General features: G+C 47.2%; 1 protein-coding gene and 1 long non-coding RNA gene across 5 annotated transcripts in view; both read right to left on the bottom strand.

The window, feature by feature from the left end:
* Positions 1 to 4979, bottom strand: part of ERG (ETS transcription factor ERG) — a 147106-nt gene extending 142127 nt beyond the window's left edge. The window contains exon 1 of one of the 4 annotated variants that reach the window (XM_069785104.1): positions 4959 to 4979. The gene's annotated coding sequence lies outside the window, so the exon portion shown is untranslated. Of the gene's footprint in view, positions 1 to 4139; positions 4219 to 4958 lie in introns of those variants that run through there. The other 3 variants (XM_069785106.1, XM_069785103.1, XM_069785110.1) reach the window with 3 other exon arrangements.
* Positions 4980 to 6918: 1939 nt separating this feature from the next.
* LOC138685659 (uncharacterized) lies at positions 6919 to 11877 on the bottom strand. The gene is made up of 2 exons (XR_011325014.1): positions 11633 to 11877; positions 6919 to 8558 (listed from the first exon to the last, which is right to left on the bottom strand). It is a non-coding gene; the product is annotated as an uncharacterized lncRNA (long non-coding RNA).
* Positions 11878 to 16081: the final 4204 nt, after the last annotated feature.

The following is a 16081-nucleotide window of genomic DNA, read 5'->3' as shown; positions in this document are numbered from 1 at the left end:
CACTTCAATAAGCACCTGGGTATCGTATCACTCAGCGTCCATATTAAAATGAATCAAACCAGAAGACCCCAATGCAAAACCAAGCCCCCAGCTTTCCAGCCACTTGTGCACAGCAGCAACCTCCCAGACATGAGTGGTCACCCGGAGTTCAGCTGAAGAGCTTGTGTGGCTACAAGTTGAGGCCCTTAGTTTTAAACCATCCTCTGTCAAAGCCTGTTGTATCTCCAGCTAAAATGAAAACATATGTTTATTGTTTTCTCTTTGGGCAGACCATTAATATTTATACGATGCATTATCAAACAAAAATAACTATGTATTTTGTTCCTGGAATAAGTTTCTTCTTATTGGAATGAAGTTGTGCCAAGGAGGGATTTCATCTGATGCAAGCAGCATGCAAGAACAATCCATTTACCATGGTAGCTTTCTAAATTAAAAAGCGGCATTTCAGAATGGGCCATAGCAAAGGTAAGTTGATGAAAACGAACCCTGCAGTGCAGTCTCACGCTCCACGCAAGAGAGAGTGCCACGAAAGTCAGTAGGAGATACGCTTGCCACAGCAGTACGGGAAGCAGGCTTTTTGCAAATCCACTCATGCTTACTTTAGATCAAATATCATTTTTTGCTCTCAAACAACATAAAAAATGTCTCGCTGCATGCATTTTAGTCTTGATACATACACCGATTAACAAGGACGTGCACTATGTCCACAGCAGAATAAACTCTTTGGTTTTCATTGTGAAATTACTGTTTCTTGAACTCAATCAAGCCCTCCAGATTATACACATACCACTAAATATAAATAGAAGAGGTTAAAATGCAGTTTAAATATAACAGATATGTCCGCAACTCCATATTTAGATATACCCTTTAATTTTTTCCTATTGCCTACTTTTTACTTACATTTAAATTTAGCAAAGTAATTTTAGACTGCCAGTTTTCTACCTACACTAGTTAACTATGCTGTGAAGGAAACATATTAGATTTTCTCCACTTTTATCATTACCTTCCAAAATGCCAAAGCGATACAAATTCTCTCAACTGAAACCTTCAACCAAAAGACAAAATGATGCTCGACTTTACTGGGAAACCTGCCTGTCAAAAAGTGCATGGCTAGAACCACACCGGGAAATAAAAATTATTCTAGTGGCTGTGAAAGTGGCCAATTGTGGGTATAATGAAAAACAGTGTGGTGTTATTGTACAAAAGGTAATTCTTTCAACGCAAGACAAACATCATTATAATTCAGGCTGAAAATATCTTACCAATGTGAACTTTTTTTTTTTACAAAAGCATTTTAAATCAACTGTACAGGAAAGCTGACGTCCAAAGCATCAACTAATCCCTGGCCTACCTTCCCAGCTGTACGGCAGAAAACCAGTGGGCAGCATTAGGCGCTCAAGGCTAAGCCTGCACTGCTGACCTTAGCTGATACGGATCAGGCCCAAAGGGCCCTTTCTGATCATACCCCCTGTCAACAACTTCCACCTCGAGTTCAGGACGCAGATTTCCACGGATTCCTACTTGCATGATTAAAAGAAGTATGGTTTGCCCTTACAGCTGCCTTTTCCCCCAAAAAATTAAAAATATTCACTTAAAAGAATACGACAAGCTTCCTGATAGTGGAAAAAAAAACAACGGAACAGATATTTCAAGGGAAAGGGTTCATTTCAACCCAAACATTTTAAATTATTTTGTTGTTACCTGTGAGTAACTGCTGGAGCATTTACGAACGCAGAGGCAAGGAAAGGAAGGAAACGTAACATGTAATGTTTCAGGGCTACCAGATGCCATCAGCACTGCAAAAGCTTTTTATGGTTTTTTGATCCTCACGGGAGTGCATTTAACCAAGAGGAGAAAGTGCTGTATACGGGGACCTCAGTAAAGTGATTAAAATGAAGTGCTCTGCAGAGGGAGAGCCAATGCCAGGAGCCTCACATTTTGATAGCGAAGCACTGGTGTTTTGGAGAAAGCGCAATGGGAGAGGATTCGCCTCATCAGTAGCCAGGTATTTTGCTCATGTGGCGTTCAAAGCAACTGGATTACAACAGTCATCCCAGGGGTTTGCATTTGTTTACACAACTCCATGTGCACACAGAAAATAAACTGCCCACAGAAGAGCAGGTAGCAAAGACGTGTCCACACTGCGAAGGTGAAAGCACTGGTCTTAGGTGGAATTGTCATTTGAACACTAACAACTGTGGGATCCAACCTGGAATTTCAGATAGAAAAGGTCTAACCTATTAACGTACAAATAAATAAGTGTACTTCCAATAGAGACACAGCCTCCAAGTTTGTAACTATCTGTATTTCAAGCTCATGGTTCCTATCACTGAAATCCCTCAACGGACTCAGACACACAGATTTCCTCAGTGCCTGACAAAGAGCTCAAGCTTGCTTAAAAGAGAGAGAGAGAGAGAGAAGCCACATAGTCATTACTGCTTACAAACCATCGGAAGAAAAATATGCCTAATATGTATCTATTAGAATATATCTTTAAGAACCAAATGCTACATAAATTACAATCCAAATAGAACAACACCTTAGGAGCAAAAAGTCCAACTAATCACACCTAGGACTTATACTGACAGATCATTTATAAAATTCCTGTAACATGTAACTCTATCCAGTACTATATGATTTGTTTAACTTTGGGACTAAATTGTGGGAGGTGGGGACAGATGCTGTTCAAAGCTCTAAACCCTGAAATGCTTTTGAAGGTAGTGATTTTTTTCTTGCAAAGTTTTTCAAAGAATTTCATGGCAAGTTTGCCATTGTTCGCCTACATATATGGAAGAGAAAATAAGAACCGACCTTACTATTCCAATGTACCATATCTTTGTTTTTATAAATGTCCTTTACAAAATAGACAAGGTAATCAACGTAAAAATACATTTGTCCCATATGAAGTACGGCTTTGTTGATTTTTGCCTTTGCTTATTTCCTTTTAACTAGGAAGTTGTCAAACAATCTATTTCTCTTCCTTGATTTTCCTATCAGCTCAGGTGTGCTTGAAATCGCATACCTGATACACATTTCCTGATGAAAGTTTACATTTCATACCCTAGTGAGAAGCTGTCTTTGTCTACTTCACTTGTTTCAGCGAAACCAGGGAAGTGGTTAAAGGGTTAAACCAAAGGAATGTGACATTTCTCCATGTGTAGTTCATAGACCTATCCTGGTTTTCCTAATGGACTCAAAATTACATGGGCAGAATGTAATTTCCAAACTATTACTTCAGGACTGAAGCACAGTGTTAATTCAGAGAATGACACTTTGAATACAAATAACAACTTCATTAACGAAAGAGCAAGTTTACTTGTACTGTGGGTTCTTAGCGAAGGCAGCAATGAATGGAAGTTTACGTTAGCCAGAACTTGCAACTTCAGCTTTTGTAAATATCATTACGTACACTCCAAACTCTACAGCAAAGTCATCTGGTCACCAAAATAGATCTCCGCACACTGTATCGCAGCGCTTACTCTGAAAAGTACCACAACCGACTCTCCTCAGACCAACTCAGGTAACTGAAGGTTTTCCTACAGGCAAGAGCTAGTCAGATTTTGAAAACGCAATGGAGGTATTAGTTAATTGAATGATGAACTGCTGAAAGAATCGCAAAGACACCAGGATAAAAAAAACGATGGCGGGGGGGGGGGGGGCGGGCGGGGGGAGGATGATATAATTTCAGAGGCTGATGCCTGAAAAGCCAGCAGCCAGCCCGACCGAAACCAAACAGCGTTAACGCTTTAAAACTCCAGAAAGTCGGAAGGGAGCCAGTTTGCGCAACGAGCTCCCGCAGAAGATGCGCGGCTCCAGCTGCCGCCCCTCGCCCCGGCCGGGCCGAGCCCTCGGGGCTGCCCCGCTCCGGCCGCCGACGTGCCGCGGCCAGGGGACAGCCGGACCCCGCCGGACCCCGCCGGACCCCGCCGCCCGTGGGCAGCCGCCTCGCCTCGCCTCGCCCCGGCCCGGCTCGGCCCGGCCCGGCCCGGCCCGGCCCGGCCCGGCCCCGCTCTCCCCGCCGCTGCCGGCCCCGACGGCGGCGCCGCGCCCCCCTCCGCGCCCGGCGCCCCGCTCGGTCCGTCCCCGTCCCGTCCACCCCGTCCCCCGTCCCATCGCAGCCCCGGAGGGAAAGGACTTACCGGGCGAGGCCGGGGAAGGGGGCGAGTCCGGGGTCCCGCGGGGGGAGGTCGGGGCCGGGCCGGGCCGGGAGGGGCAGGGCCGGCGCCGGGGCCGAGGCCGGGGCCGAGGCCGGGGCCGGGGCGCAGCGGCCGCCGGCGGCGGGAGCGAGGGAGGGAGTGAGGGAGCGGGCGAGGGGACGGCGGCGTTGCCGACTGCAGTGAGTCACTTCAGTCGGGACGGGCTCAGCCCATCGCGCTGGCCCCGGGCTCCGTGCGCTTCTTCCTCTCGCCAATCGCCGAGCGGGGCAGCCGCTGCTTCCCCGGCGCTTCCCCGGCTCCCCCGCCGCCGCCGCCGCCGCCGTCGGGGCGGCCCCGCGCCGCCCGCCGGGCACCGGCACCCCCGGGGAGCACCGGACCCCCCGCCCCCCTGCTCCCCGGCGGCCTCCCACGGGCGCCCCCGCTCCGGGGGTGGGGGGGGTAGGGGGGGCGGAACGGGAGGTGAGCGGGACGTGCGGGGGCTCGGCGCGGCGGGGCTCCGCTCCTCCCGGCGCGGGGAACAAGAGCGTGTTTTGAGGGGCAGAACAAGCGTGCGGTTGTTGCGAGGACCCGACGTGAAGTCCAAGCCTGGCCTCTTAACCAGGTGGCAGCGGGGGCTCCGGAGGGCAGCGAGATCAGTAACGGGGCTGCACGGAAATAAAAGAACGGGGGGGGGGGGGGGGACGACGGGGGAGGGACGGGGGGAGCCTGGTCTGGCCGAAACGGGGCCGAGCGCCCCATCAGCCCGGCGCCGCAGGGGGGGACGGAGAGGGGATGCGTCCCGCGCGGGGCAGCGGCACTCACCTCGCACACGCTCTCCCACTGACACGCACCCGCGGGGAAGCCCAGCGGGAGGCGGGCCAGCCGCGCACGCCGGGGAGAAGCGGGCGGTGCGCCCCGTCCCGTCCCGTCGGGTCCCGTCCCGTGCCGTGCCGTGCCGTGCCGTCCCTCCCGTGGGCCCGGGGCTCCTTACCGGGGGGCCGCTTCTGCCCACCGCCGCGCTGCCCCGGCCTTCCCCGGGCACGCCTCGGCCCCCGCCGCACCGCCGGGCATCGCCCGCCGCTCTCCCCGGCGCTTCTCAGCCAGCGGTCAGCGCCGAGAGCCAGCGGACAAAGCAGAAAACCCAGTACTCCCTTAATTAAAAATAATAATAATAAAAAAAAAATTAAAAAAAATAATTAAAAGCGTCTCAGTTTTTAAAGCAGAACTACATAATGTATTAATTGGTCGCTATTAGCATGCAGTTTTATTGAGCATAGCACACAGAAGTCTGATTGTGAGCGAGGAGTGTTTTCAATGAAAGTGGAGTTATTTTAGCTGCAGACATGTTTACATTTCTGTGGTTTAGTCTATAACTTTCTCTTTTTCTTGCTTCAGAATTCTGCTCCATGAAGCAAAGCCCTTAGCTCCCAGACATTCCAAAAAGTCTGCCAAAATAATAGGAAAAAAAAAAAAAAAAAGGAGAAGAAATAAAAAAAACACACACAGAGACCCCCAAGTCTGGGTCAGGCTCAGGGCTGGATATGGGCAGAGCGAGTATACCCCCTCCTCACTCACTCTCCAGTTAAAAAGCCTTCAGGGCTCCATTTCCTGTTTTTAAGGAAAAAATAAAGCGGGTCTAGGACTGATTTTAGACACTGCCTAGACCAGGGCTGGTGGGTGCCGAGGACCTTTAACTCTCTCAGTGCCAAAGGGTACCCACTCACGCACGGGTCCGAGCAAGCACACGCCTCCCTCCCTCTGAGAATAGCCATAACAGCAAGATGGCTTTTTACCCCACTGTGCATTTTCGGGTGACTGAGAACCTGAAGGCCCCGAGCAACAACCTGGTGCACGTCACGTCCGCCGTAAATGAGCAGAGCGAAGAGACAAAACACCCCCAAAGTGGGACCGAGTACCCTCTGCCGCAGACCTGCCGCAGCAGCACCCACCTATGGAGATCTCCTGGCGGGATCGCGCGGTCCCTTCCCCGCAGGCCGCGGTGCAGAGCTGGGGACCGCGTCGCTGGCCGCCCCACCTTCCCCGCCGCCGCTGCCTCCCCTGCTATGGATAGGCAGCGTCACTCATGTGGCCCTCGTTGAGTGGGCGTGAAAACAACTCGAGCTTTTGGGCATTAAATCCACAGCTTAGGCAAATCAAAACGGAGCAGTTTGGTTAAAATTAGGAACACGCACTAGTGAATGAAGCGAGAAGTTAGTGGACACCTCCCTATGAAACTACCAACTCGAGTTTTCCACTCTGAGGCTCGGTAGGTTATGATATGAATAGAAACAGAGCGATCAGAATAAAGCACCCCTGTAATGAAGGGTTGTGTCTCCGGGGAGTTAGGGAAATGACGAGGAGAGGTGGCGGGAGAGAGGATGCTGCTGCAGCGCCGAGAGCCGCGGCAGCAGGCGCAGACCCCGCTGGGGCACCCGGCAAGGCTGGATCCCACGTCCCGATCCTGCACCTCTGCCCTGAGCAACCTGCCCCGGGGCAGGGGAACCCGTGGATCTGCAAGCAGCGATGCAAAGCCTCAAGTGAGGCGGGGGAGGAAAAACCACAATTGGGTTTCTTGGCCAGGCGTGTGGTCATAGCCCCGCTGCCCCCCAACATTCACCTCCCAACCTCGTCCCAAGCATTTTTAGGGGTCCCACCCCCCCTCACCGCCCCCCTCCTTTTTATTTTACATGCCAGATGACTCCTGTATATTTGGACCTTTTGCTTTTGAAGAAGCCAGAAAGCGTTATGATTTCCTAATGCTCAAAAAAGAAAAGAAAACACCTTTCCCCCAAGATGTTTTATATTAATTTAAGTATCGGTTCCTGGTTCATGTCAGCCCCTTTTGCAATGAAATGTCCTGCGAGGGCTGTCACACCTGCTAAATATAATCCTCTCTTTCTTTTGATATTCTGCAAAGGGCCTTTAAAGGTTCACATCCTCCAGTCTGGAGATTTAATTGCTTCATCTTGGATTTTAAAAAGCCTTGTAAATTTCTGAATTTTGTCGATTTCAAAGCAGAAGGGGGGGCGGGATGCGATAGGGATGCGAGGGCGAGCTAGAGGCGATGCTGAGCGCACCGTGCCGACACTGCCAGGCCTTGTAAAAGCTCCAACCCACCGTCCTGTCCCGCAGCTTCTGCTCTTTGGGGCAGACAACTTGAGCTGGTTTTATGACTTACCAGTGAGTTAAATATGAAAATAGTAGCCTATTTCGCTATGGTAAATGCTCACCAGGGAGGAAATCACAGATTCGGTTTTATAGAAGGTAATGGAGTGAGATTACCCACACTAATGTACTTAACTCTTCAGAGAATATAAATCTAGCAGGGAGACGGCCCCAAAACCAGTCGTTCCCCGAAACAAACTGCAGCCAGCAGCAGTTCTCTCCTTACGAGGTGCCAGTGGCACCAGGTTTGCCCGCCGGTGCTGTGCTTAGATACCCCTGGCTGGGAGGAGCGGGGCAGTTAGATACACCCGTAGGGAGGTGGGGGCCGGGCTGCCCCTCGCCTGGGGCCAGAAAATGCCCGGCAGGACGGGAGCAGACAGGGCGGGCGGGCTGCGGGGGGTCCTGCAGCCCCTGTCGCGCACCGCTTCGCCACACTGTACACGCAGCAGCTCTCAGTAACACGGGATGGCCACAAACTGCTCTGTGAAACCGAGCGATGCGTAATTCCTATGAACTTGAACAACACAGCGGAGAGGGGGACACCGAGCATGCTGTCAGCTTCTTGCTGCACCCTGGGGGATGTGGATGCAGGAACGGTACCCATGGTGGAGCCCTCAGATCCTGTATTTTCCTTGAGGAGGTGCAGCAAAGCCAGTGGGGGCCATGCCCAGCTATCGGTGTGCCCATGCGGCCGCGTCTGTCCTGCATCCCCTTCAGATGCAAAGCCCTGTGCGGTCGCTCTCAGGCTGAGGGGGCAGGCAGCCCCTCTGCCAGCAAGCCACCACCGCAGGGGACAGGAGGCGAGCTGGTGGACTCCCTCGTGCAAAGCTGCTCTACATTGTCCTTTCAAACCGCAGTCGGGGACCGAGGTTTAAAGCGCTGCCCGATAAACCAATCTTCTGCTGATCTTTTAAAGCCTGCATGTGTCACCCAAAATCCTCAGCCGACGTTTCTGCAGGAAGTAAACCGTTCCTTCTGCAACGGAGCACAAGGTAGGAAAGGGACGGAGGACGGGGCCAGCCAGGTGGGAGGCTGGAGCGTCTCTTGCTGTGCCACCAATCTGCACGGCCGAGGCGGCACGGAGAAGCCCCGTCCCGCAGCCAGCCCCAGCTCACATGGCCCAGCGGCCGTCCGCTCGCAGCCCGTTGCTCTGTCCCGGCGGTTGTCTCATTGACTCCTGCCTGGAGCTTTCTCTCACGAGGAAGGAGGAAACTTGCAGATAGGAGAAGATGAAGAGTGGGCCTTCAAGTGCTGCCTCTTGTTCAGGAGCATCATGTGGAAAGAAAAAAGTGTTCATATCATCTTCCATCTCCTTAAACACAGTTTTCAAAATACATGTTTGAAACAAACAATCAAAACCACCACATTTTCACATCTGGAAAAAAAACCCCACAAACATAACCAGCTCTTTTCCGATTTTTCTTTCAGAGCAGTGGGCCTGTGAAAATACATTTATCACGTAACATGTAGCACAGCCTCAGGTAACTTGCAGTCTCTTAATGGGAGAACATACACCTCCTCACTGGGGACTGGACCGCTTCAGGGGTGCAAAGCTTACCACGGTTTGAGTCTGGTCGCGACAGGCTCCGGGGAAGGCAATGGCAAATGCTGTGGGATTTCAAAATTGGATGAGGGATCCACCTACACCTCATGATTTACCAACATGCCTCTGTTTCCATTACTGTTGGGCAGATATTGTGTAGTGCTTTGAGGTTCATAGAAGTTTGAAGTTTCTGTTTTTTCAGAACAGAAGGAATTATCTTTGACCTCCTGTATATTACAAAAAAGACGTGCTTTGTCCAGTAGCGCTGGGCTGCCTGTACACCTACAGGTGAGAGGTGTCCCATGTTTGCTGCACTTAAACGCCAGCAGGATGGGTTGTGAGCTGCAGCACAGAAACTCTGCTCTAGGCAGTTCACAAACTCATGCGGCTTTGGACAAACCAGTTGCCCTCTGTGGGCTACAGTTCTAGCACTTATTTATTTTAGAGGTATTTCAACTCCAATACATTAAATAGAACTGAAGAAGGATATTAGTGAAAAGTTCGTAACATTAATTATGGCAGTAATTATCAATGCAATAGGATATATGAATGGTTTGATTTTTTTCTTTTGATATGAATAAGCGGAGAGGAGATTTTTCTTTTTTTTCCACTGTGTAACATTTTTGCCTGGCAAAATGCAATCCCAGCACCTGATTTTCTCAGTAAAATCGGAAAGGATTAACATTGTACCTATGAAAACACCACTGAAGAGGAACTAGTTCGGCAACAAAAAGGGGACACCTTTACAAATATTACCTCTCACAGGTGTGGATGACATTCACTAATAAAGGTTCTCTTATGTAAAAATGACATTTAAACCAAGAGAGATAAGCAGCTATATAGACACATCCTATTGCCTAGATATGAACAGGCAACTGTTTTTCAAGTACCAGAAAGGATGACTTTTACAGCATTCACGGATTTCTTTTAGTCACAGACTGGACACTGTCAGCATTTTGGCAGTCTCTGAGAAGACCACTGGAGTCCCTCCTATGACAGAATCACTTTTAATTAGGGACAGAAAGATAATTTCTTATTAAAAGCTCTAAGGCGGCAAAAGAAAACATTTTGTTGGGAGAGGCACTGGAACTTACCTCATTAAATATGTGGTTAGGTAAGGTGTTCGGATGAATAGGATATTGGTCACCAGAATATTCAACACTAATGGATATTCAGGACTGCTGTATCAATTTTAAACAATTCACACTGTTTCCCAAACAATTGGTTAAAAGGGAAGAGAAATTGTTGTTTGGTTTTTGTTTGGGTTTTTCATTTTAGTTTTCTTTCTCTGCTTAAACTGATAGCTGAGATTAAAAAACAAACAGTATGTTGGCAGGAAAGGTCCAGGGAACAGTTGAGACTCCCATGCATTTCAGCAGGGTTTTTTATGAGGCCACAAGTAATGATGGAAGACATCTGAAAAAGTTAAAGGTCTGATCTGAGTGACAGGAAGGCTGGGATGCTTGCCTGAATCCCTCCTAAACATCCTGACTCTCTGAAAAAAGGTGAAGCCTCTTTTCCCTCGATTTTGGCAGGTAAGTCCCAAACTAGATAAAGCTGAAGATCAGTCTGCAAGGTGAACTGGAATAATCATGAAATAAACTCCCCAGTGCAAATTTCCACAGCCAGAACTGAACTTCTGACTTATTCTCAGTTTGGGGCAGGGGGCAGAATTCAGGCCTTTTCCTATTTTATCCAAAGAATTTCCCCTCTCCTCTCCAAATGGGCATTTCTTTGCATCAGTGCCTAGATTCAAGGAATAGTAACTCATTTGGTGAATCAGCACACAAACGCTGAGCAGTACCTCTTTGCAAGAACTTCAAGCTTCTTCAACCACATGGCACAAATTAAAAATAAGAAAGCTAAAAGTTGAAGCATTTTCAAAAACAGAAAGACAAAGTTAGGGTAGGTGACAAAATGTCCTAATTTCTAAAGTATGCATTTATTTACCAGTGAAGAATTCAGCCAGCGTACAGAAATGACTCAGGTCAGAATGGGTGTTTAAACATAAAAGGCTGCAGATAGGTAATGCATGAAGACAAGTCCACCCAAAAATAAAATGCTTACACTGTTCAATAGAGAGCAATTAATAAGTTTAAACAGCTTGAAGTAATTTGCTTATTGTTTACTCATGTCCTTACATTTCTGCATTCCCTTTAATTACTTGGTGTATAGTGCTCTCTGAAGAGGCCATAGCTTAATACAAGTGTAAGTAAATAGAGAATCACTATCCAGATCAGTAAAATTTTTGTACAATTTAAATCTGTGACCTATCTTAATTGTCTCTCCCCTTTACATTAGACTGCTCCTCTATTTTCTGCATTTGTCATGGTACCAGGAGAAAACAAAATTTTGCCTTCAGGTCTGTGGGATTGGTCTTATGTTCATTTACAAGTGCCTATACAGCTGTACATATGGCTTTGGCTAGCAGACCCGCATACTACCATAAACAGCTCTAAGAAGCGTGATTTTAGCCTGCAGACTTAGTTCTTCCTCTATACCTACCTCTTTGCAGCTATCCCCATATATAATCATCTCATTTTACCACCCCCCTCTTTTATTTAGATAATTCAGCACAAGTCTTCTGCAGCATTCTTCATGGGCTGTGTCGTAAAACAGACTGATACCTGAAATTATAGTCAGAGGCAGAAAAACAGCCTCCCCCGGAACCTGAAGCTACAAAAAGCTCAGCGATACACAGATGAGAGCTACTTGATTTTCCACAGCTACAATTACAGGCACACACGTGAATGCACAGACACACACAGCGGTTCCTTTTCACACCTACCTTGTGGCAGTAGTGCAACCAGTTACACATACCCTAGCAATGACAGCTCCGCAGGCTGCAGGCAGGTCAGGGCTCGCTCCGCTCAACTGCCGGGCACCGATGGATGCAGGTGCCTCGGCGAGGGCTCCCTCTCTGCCGGCCGGAGAGGAAGGGAGAGGCGGCTGCAGAAGGTGACTCAGCTCTGGATGTGACACTGAATCACCCTCTGGATGAGCCACAGTGAAGGGAGAGACCCACCCCCTACTCCCAGCTGCTAAAGCTACTCCTCTAAAGTAGAGGATGGGAACTGCTGGAGCTGCAGCACTCGGCGATGTAGGTGACCCATCGGGGACGGGCATGCCGCGGCAGAAGCTTTACAGAGAGCACCTTGACTGAGGTCTCCGTTACTGGCTGGTTGGTGGTACATGCCCCATATGGTCCACCACACATCTCAGTCTTGTTCAGCACGAACAATTTATGTTCCGCATTTCTTTCAGACATGATCTTCTGAATAATGAAAAATGAAGAACATGTTTAATTCAGGACAGCCTTTTGGACTGGAATAAGTGCAGTCTATTTGTTCTGTCACAGATGAAAAAAAGACATGCCGGAGCCCCGTTGGTTTTTGCCTTACAGCCTCAGATACTTTGGATTATCCCACAAAGGGACATGCTTTCCTTGATTTTGTATCTCAGCCCTTGAATTAGCTGGAGAATGCTGAAAGATGCTTGCAAGTCAAGAGGGGACCAGGCTCACATGGCTCAATGTTCCTTGCCAAAAGCAAAGTATTCAAAAGCATATCTCACTCCTGAAATATGCTTCTGACACTGTGGGTTTAGAGCAAAATATGAGAATAGGTTCTTCAGACCAAGAACTGATTTATTTTGTCAAGCTACACAGGTAGCTTAGGTGTGCTGGACATAATGACCTGTTGTAATGTGGCTCCTGAAGGATGACATTTTCCCAGGGCAATGATGGTTTTGCATGAAGACTGAAGAAAGCCTTTGCTGCTCACCTTACACGTATATATTTGGTGACGCTTATGAGCAGAATGAAGATCAGGACAAGGCCCTCCACGCTCTTGAAAATGCTAAGAGGAATGTCCAGAAATGTGCAACAGATGATAACAAGACAGCGACACAAAACAACTGTAAGAAATCCTACGGTCTTTACTACCATTCATCAGAATAGATTATCCTAATTGGTCCCATCTGGCTCTAAGATTTATGAAATCGATACAGTCTAGGATAGACACTCTGTAAAAAAGCTGTTACAGATGTGAAGTTTGCAAACACTCACCTTAGCCCCTGTGTCAAAATTCTGACCTGATTTACAGCTCAGAAAATCCCTATTTTAGTGAAAGGAGTCCTTACCGTATGAACAGTGGTAATTTCACCACTACTGTGGTGAAATTAAAAGGAAAAACTGAGAGAAGATTGCTAACAGGGAGCCAGGCAGTCAGATTCGGCAGCAGCAGCGTATAGCTGCCTGGGGTGTCTCTGCCATTGCAGCTGGCTTTGCATGTCCTTCTGTTTCCCTGTGCAGCCATACCGTGGGGATCAAGAGGTACCTATCAGCCTGTCCTGCATCCTTAAGGAAGGGCTGTTCACTGCTGAGCTTTGTTTTCCCCTTTGTTGTCCCCTTTTCCCAAACATGGTAGTATTACTTAGCTTTAGTTCTGCAAAGCTGTTTGAAACAGAAGGATGAAAACCACTTCCCATGATGATTTTAGGTATCAGACACGAGGAAAAAAAAATTCATTTGACTTAAAATGTAATTTTAAAAGTTTAACAATCATCAAATTGTTGTGCTGACTGCTGTCATCATTTGGCATTTCACAGGAAGCTTCATTTTGAACAGGTAGCTTTTTGGTTTACTTTCCCTTTGCATGTATGAGAAAGTATTTGCACAATTATTTCAAACATTTCAAGCATTTCACGTTTTACCATAATGAAAAAATGGGCCAATATATTGAAAAGTTTGCTAAAGTAGGTGGATGGGTTTTTAATGAAAAGAACAGTTGGTTCTGCAGAAGCATGGGAATTTTTAGCAAGCACTGCACGCTTCCCTTCAGAAAGGAGTGAAAATGTTCCTGTTTTTCCAACCAATCTGCCATTTATACGAAAAGCGGGCAGAAGGACATGTTTTCAGTGGGACAATAGCCATTTTCTTGAGAGAAAAGGGAAAATTAAGGTGTGGTGTTACAAGAGTATAGATAGGAAGATAAGCTTTAAAAAAAACAAAACCCAAAATAAAGAAAAAAGTGGGGGAAAATTTGCACAACTCTGTTTCTTGACTAAAACAAGAGCCTTTTCTGCTTTGGGTAGAAATAGCCACTGCAGTGTATGCAAACTGCAGCAAAACCCAGGACAAGGCGGTAGAAATGCAAGCCAGGGAAAGCCTAGCTTTTTGCTTATATTGCACAAAAGCATCTTTCTGTGGAAACGATCCCGCTCTGATCTTTTTCATTTTCTTGATGCAGAAATAAAATAACTTATAGTCAAATAAAAAGCTGGGAACAGAATAAGCAGTCTAAAACTATATCACACTAGATAAAATTTCCTGGAATTATCTGTGAATTCATTGAAACTGTATTTTTTTTTTTGTTCACGACAACCGCTTTGTTGAGGGGGTAATGTATAGATTAAGACAGTACACTTAAACTCCAAAGTCCCCTTGGAGAGTTCTTTCTGGTATAAATCTGCTATCCTTTAACTTGGATTATAAACAATCTACATGATATGCACCTGGTTCTGGCAGGGTCTATATTATTTCACTCCCAAAAGCAGCTTTATAAAGAGAACACACTGCATTTCAACAGCAATATAAATAATGTTGCAGTTGGGGATCTCTTGCGCCGCTTTCATTTTTCTTTCTTTCCTTTTCATCTGAACTGAACCACACCTCTCTAAAAATACTCACTTTCTTAATGAAAACCATATTTTTGGGCATTTCTTCCCCCCGCGTGTGCATGACCTGTTGAAATGCCTGCACAATCTTTAATGTCAGATTCAGACGACACGTGTCTTATGAAAGTCTGGGACCCAGCTCTCGGCGGGGCCTCCCAGATCTGTCCCATGTCTTTATGAGAAAGAGGGACAAAACCTTCTGGTTTTGGCATTTTATATTGGAGTCTGCTTTAAGCTAGGCGAAAAAAAAAAAGAAAAAAAAATAGCAACGTAGAGTCTAGACAGAAGAGATTGGGTTGAAATCTGGAAGCTATTCAGTGAGGCTACGGCACATGGCAGCTTGACTGCAGCAAGAGATCACATTACGCTGCCTAATTACACATGAAAAATGTACACATCACTTTTCTTAAATGCTTGGAAAAATAGATGTTCAGATGGCAATTGTGAACTAGTAACTGAGCCAGTCATACATAGTTGGAACGCTTCACAAATGGCATTTCAAAAGCCTGCATTTTTTTTTCAATGTAATTTTTGTGTGTGTGTGTGTGTGTGTGTTCATAAAACAACTTCTAAAAAAGGTATTCTAAATTTAGCAGGTGGTTGCACTGCAGGAGCACCAAAGGTGAAAATCCAGCATGTAAATAGGAAGAACGAGGGCCTAACGCTGACTCCTTGTGAGCCCAAAGGCAAATTCAACCAACCTTCCTCGGAAGTGCGGTTCGGTCTGCCGGCTCACCTGCTTGACTTTATTTACACGGCCTCAAACGTTTACATGTTTGCTGTAAGCAAATGGTGCGGTTTATATCTTCAATGGGAACTGCCCATGGAGTAAAGAGAAGCAGAAGCCTGAGTGTTTGCAGTACCTATGGCCCTGAGATTGTGTGTTTATATTCTTGTGCCTATGAAATGTTTAGAAGTTTCTCCGCTCGCATGGACAAGGAAGGGAAAAAAAATTATCTCATTTACTGCATTGTTTGAGTATGAAGGTCTCCTGTCATCATCATCGCCTTCTCCTGACCTTGTCTCCCCAGGCTCTATTAATGGGTCCTTTTCTGCCCCACTTTTGCGACACGCTCGCCACTTTCAGTGATGGGCTAAAGCTGTTCAGAGATAAGTTTGATGGGGTTGTTCTTTTGTTTCAGTCGGCTTGAATGACATCTACTCTTCTTTTTAGCTTAAACACAAATGTTCAAAGATGACTGCTCCAAGGGAGAAAACAGTTTTCCAAGCTATTTCCAAAGACAAGCTATTTCCAAAGACTTGCTATTTCAATCCTTCAGTGCTAACGAGAAGTATAAAAGTGGATTTGCAGGGAAAAATGTTGTTGGTATGTCTGTCTGCCTCCCAGACTTTGCTTTTCCTAGAAGACTCCTCAGAGCGAGTTCCTCCAACAGCAAAAGAGCCCAATTCTGCACTCTGGGCAGCGGTCGGTGCCGCTCTGGGTGAGCACAGAGGAAAAAGCAATCCCCAAAGTCCACTCTGGTAACAAGGCTCTCCACATGACTGCTCCCTCTGAGTGCCTTTGAGTCCTTCACTTCTGGAGCCAGCGGCCGGTCAGACC

The sequence above is a fragment of the Haliaeetus albicilla genome, chromosome 6, assembly GCF_947461875.1.
Source record: "Haliaeetus albicilla chromosome 6, bHalAlb1.1, whole genome shotgun sequence".
NCBI classification, from domain to species: Eukaryota; Metazoa; Chordata; class Aves; order Accipitriformes; family Accipitridae; genus Haliaeetus; species Haliaeetus albicilla.
The sequence above is the reverse complement of the archived record's forward strand: the minus strand, read 5'-3'. Positions and strand labels throughout refer to the sequence as shown.